Source organism: Sciurus vulgaris (assembly GCF_902686455.1).
Source record: "Sciurus vulgaris genome assembly, contig: HiC_scaffold_611_arrow_ctg1, whole genome shotgun sequence".
NCBI lineage: Eukaryota > Metazoa > Chordata > Mammalia > Rodentia > Sciuridae > Sciurus > Sciurus vulgaris.
This window is the reverse complement of record NW_027632409.1, coordinates 7,006,203-7,010,914: the sequence shown is the minus strand read 5'-3', so window position 1 is coordinate 7,010,914 and position 4,712 is coordinate 7,006,203. Positions and strand designations below refer to the sequence as shown.

At 34.1% G+C, this 4,712-nt stretch overlaps 1 pseudogene across 1 annotated transcript; it reads right to left on the bottom strand.

Annotated features, from left to right (window-relative positions):
* Nucleotides 1-3,314: 3,314 nt before the first annotated feature.
* LOC306652842 (biogenesis of lysosome-related organelles complex 1 subunit 5-like) lies at nt 3,315-4,037 on the bottom strand (annotated as a pseudogene). Its single transcript has 2 exons — nt 3,826-4,037; nt 3,315-3,777 (listed from the first exon to the last, which is right to left on the bottom strand). The product of its transcript is annotated as a biogenesis of lysosome-related organelles complex 1 subunit 5-like (transcript).
* Nucleotides 4,038-4,712: the final 675 nt, after the last annotated feature.

The following is a 4,712-nucleotide window of genomic DNA, read 5'->3' as shown; positions in this document are numbered from 1 at the left end:
CAAATAACCATGGTCAGAAAATGTCTCTGGTGTTCATCAGTGTCTATAAGAATATGTTGTAACACGGTTGGATACTGAGGCCCAATAAGGCCTTTGAAATATTTGAGAAACTATTTCAACCTCATGCTTCTGTTTATAGAAGTTTAGTTTTTAATTTTTTATCATAACTATTTTAGTCTTCTGTACTTAATACAGTTGGATCAAACATATAACTTAAATTTATTGTGGTTATAAAAATTCATCAGTTATTTCCAACTTACTTATTTTCCAGTCTTAAGTGGTTGGAATTACTAAGTTATATTAAATTGTTTACAAATACATATTAAAGTAGATGTTCAAAAATATCTTCAGTTTAGAAATCATTTACCATGATAAATAAAATTTATCATATCATTTTCAGCTTCATGGTTGTAAGATATTCTAATATTTAAAAGTGTAGATCATTTAAAATTTTACTTTTTATGATTTTATTAACTTTTCCCTCCTATATGCTGGCAAAATTCTGAAAAACCATGGCCTAAAACAGAGTTTAAACTGTTAGCAAAGACAAAAACAGGAAGAATACAGTTGACAAAATCATCTTTCATCCCTGTGAACATTGTTGGTAGCTGCCTTTTGAAAAATCATCACTAAAACTGCTTTTGGAACATTTCTACTGATTTCTATCATGCCATTAATACAGGTAATTGATTGTCTGGACAACTTTAATTCTCATGATGGGTTTGAGACTTAAATACTTAGAAGACAGTGAGATGGACAAAAATCTTACTTCTTGATGAAATCTAGGTAACAGAAGAAAAACTAAAATTTCTTTGTGTTGAAAACTATTTTTTATATTTACATTTTAGTCAGGTCTCTGAATTAGATATCATGTGAAAACTTGAATATTTGACCTAGAAACATTCATTTCAATAGTCCTTGAATATTTGACCTAGAAACAGTCATTTCAATAGTCCTTTCTCTATATCAAAAACTGTAAATGCTACCCATTCCTGATGTCAGGGAAATTGATTTTAGCAAGTGTAACAATATCTTTTGTTCTCAACTGAAAATGATAGCTGGCATTTACTGAAAAACTACTAGGAGTCATTGTGTAAAGGTCTACAATGTTATTTAGTTTAATTCTCAAATATTATTTGCAAAAATAAGTGGAGCCATAGGGAGATTAACATGCCAAAATAAATCGGCTTAAAGCAGAAGTACTAGAATCTGAGAAGGGAGAGAGTAGAGTTCTGAGTTTACATATGTTCTGAAATCCTACACACCTACAAAAAGACCTGGAAATTTTGATCCCTATGTAACAAATGGATGGAAGTCTCTTTTTGGTCTTAGGAGTTCTGTTTTTGGCTACCTCAAGATACAAGAATTTTTGACATGATTATTTTTGTTATGGGTTTGGTAGAGAAAAATCATGAACAGTTATGGATGTAAAGGTAGAATGTCTATCTTGCAAGTGCTAAAAACAAGTATTCCAATAAAGCTTTATACTAAAGTGAACAGTACAGGGATCATAGTGTACTTCTTCAACTTTTAACTCTCAATCTGTAATAGTATTATCCTATAAACATTAAGAAACATGAATTTGTCTTCTGGCTGCAACAGTATTGCTATTATTATCTGGAATTGCACTACACTAAAATAAATATAATTTTAATGTGATTACATTTCAATTTTACATAACAGTGATTCTCACTGTGATGTATTCCTCCATGCATGTATTATTATTTATTCTAATTCATTCCCTAGTACTTCCCTTGTCATCTTTACCTTTCTTGCCCTGTTCCCCTTCCTCTACTCTTCCGGTCTTAATTTATTTACATTTTTATTAGTGCATTTTAATTATACATAAATATGGAATTCACAATGGTATCTTCAAAATTTATAAAATATATTTTTTCAATATTATTGCCCAGTTCTTTCCCTTTCCCTCTCTATCTCCATCTTGATCCCCTACCTCTCCTCCACTGACTCCCCTTGTTATCTGAGATGCTCCATGTTAATTTCTTTTTTTCTAACTTATGTATCTGAGGATAAGCCAAAATAAAACAATAATATCCCCAAATAAATTGCTACTTTCATTTTTCTCCTCTATTAACTTTAATCACATTTTCAACATGCAGCCAAGATTGAAGCCTTGACAGTAAGCCATAATTTTATACAATCATTGTCAATTTTCTGCAGTTGTAACGCTGAGATAACATGAGAGTTAGGTATTTTCTTTCTTGTACCATTCCTTAATAAAAAGCAATGAGAACTATTAGAAAGATCCAGCCATACCTCAAATTCATTTGACATAAATCTCTTTAAATTATTGCATTTACTTTTGCTTGGTTTGTGGCAAACAAAATCAACTTAATTCTTCAATTTGATTGTTAAATGCAGAATTTTAAGGATCACAGAGATGACAAAATTGATACAAGTTTTATCCTAATTCACCTGCTTATGAGAACAGTTGTGAACATTAAAAAGAATTTCCATTTAACACAGATCATTTGCCATGTGGACAAACACTTCTGGTTCATTCAGAGCCAGAATGCTTATATAGTTCCAGAGGGACTCCTTGGCAGATTGTGCTGATTACTCATTATACAGTTGAAACATATATAGATGTTATTTATCTTATAAAGTTTACCCACAGAAAAACATACAGATAAATGAGATAAATACTATGGGCAAGACTGCGGTTCTTGGAAAGGCTAAAAGCCAAAATATACTTCTGGAAAGCTTTTCCTCCTAAGCATGTTTCAAAAGATGAAAATATTAAGAGCTGGAAGATCACAAAGCTTAACACATGTCTTGTCATCCAGGGAAACACAGGCATTATGCTGCACTGCAAAATCTGCAATCTTTCCCAGCAGGCAGGGCCAGGACAACTGTGGCCATCTTTGTGATAGTGGAGACAATATTTTGATCATTAACTCTCATTAATGTGATCTTTGTTCCAAGGTCAGCTGTTTGTTTATATCACTCATGGAATAATGCTTTATGCATTCTTATTTCTCTCACAGCCAGGGAAGCTGAAATAGGCAGTTATTTTACCTGCCTTGTCAGCCATGGTAATGAACTAACATGTACCCTGTGTGGGAATGAGGTCAATTATCCTAAGAAGTCTGTACTTACAATTCTCTCAATTAATGATTGGAAAAAAAGTCAAATCTGACAATGAGTAAATTCATCCCATTTTCTTCCTCTTCTTCCCCATTCAAATGATCATATATAGGCCCTTAAAACAGGAATGGTGTAGCACTCTTCCTCTATTGAACATTCAATCAGGCTCAAGCTGAAGTTTCTGTTTGAACATAAGAGTACCACTGAAAGTATTGCTAAGCTTGAAGCAGAGGCTAAATGTTGGTGGGAGCATTTTATAGGGGAAGTCAATGTCTTTTCCTTTGTCTGTCAATATTGTACTTCAGGTTCTTAAAAAGTTGAAAATTTGGCTAGGTCCTTCTCCATCTCAGCATTCTGATCTTTAAGCCTCTCTATGGCTCTCCTGTGCTCTTTGTCCACCTCAGCCTGATGTTGGGGTTGTTGTTTCATGAAATCCTCCCACAGGAGTTAATGCTGCTTCTCACTAGCTATTAAGTGGTCATTATACATCTTTTTTCATTCCTGCTCCCTCTGCTGGAGTCATTAACTGCTTGCAATCTCTGGAGAACTTCTTTCAAGTTGCCCTGCATTGTTTCTCTGCACTTGGGAAGAGTATGTTCATTTGTTTCATGGATCATATTCTTCAAAATGTTCAAGAACTTGCATTTCTTGAAGACCACATTTTCCCCACTAAACATAGGCCTTCAAGGGAATTTTCAATTTCAACTTGAGTGTAAGTGAGTTCTGGTGCTCCAATTCAAATTTTTTTACAAAATAACGAGTTTCACCTTGAATAACTGATCTGTGATCCAAAAGCCTTGAATAAATTTCTCCAAGATTCTTGATAATGAGGATTGCTGAGCCTGCAGTCCCCAGCGAGTCCCTCTTCTTGATGCTGCTGACTGTGATTGCCTCACCATCCATAGGGTCTCTGTCCCTCTGCCACTCATTCTGACTGGCTCCGTCCACCTTGCTGTACTAAATTACTACTTTCTACATGTAGTTTATTGCTTCCAAATTTTAAGAAGATGGGTAGGTTGGGACCTGTATCATGGAAGAAAATACTATTAAATATTATAAAATAGTACTTTTCCTCCACTTTTTATATAGAGAGATGTTATGGCTACATTTTGTGATAGAAATTGAAAATTTGCCACAAATATCCATTTAAAAATGTAGTGAAAACTAATAATCAGAAGCTTGTTCAAAATCTCTTATGTACACATAATTTGTTGATGTTGATTTGCCTACTGAATGAAATATGAGATTAGTGATGGTTTCAGTGGGTGTGAGGTTGTTGCCAGAAGCTCAGTCTGTGTCCCTGATGCCAATCCAATAATGAGGATTTTTTTTGGAAAAGGAAAAATATGGTTTATTGCCCTGCTATCAAACAGAAATGCTGTGGATTCCTGTGCCGATGACTGTGATTTTGCCCATAATCAGGAACTGGGTGGGTTTATAGAAGTGTTTGAGAGAAAAATGAGTTCAACAAGGAGAGTTCAGGAAGGAGATCAAGGAAAAGAAGATGAGGGGGAGAAGTATAGGGTTAAGATTAGGGAGAAGTTTAGAGAAAAGAAGATTAGGGAGAAGGTCAGGGTTAGGGTTAGGAATAAGAAAAATATGTA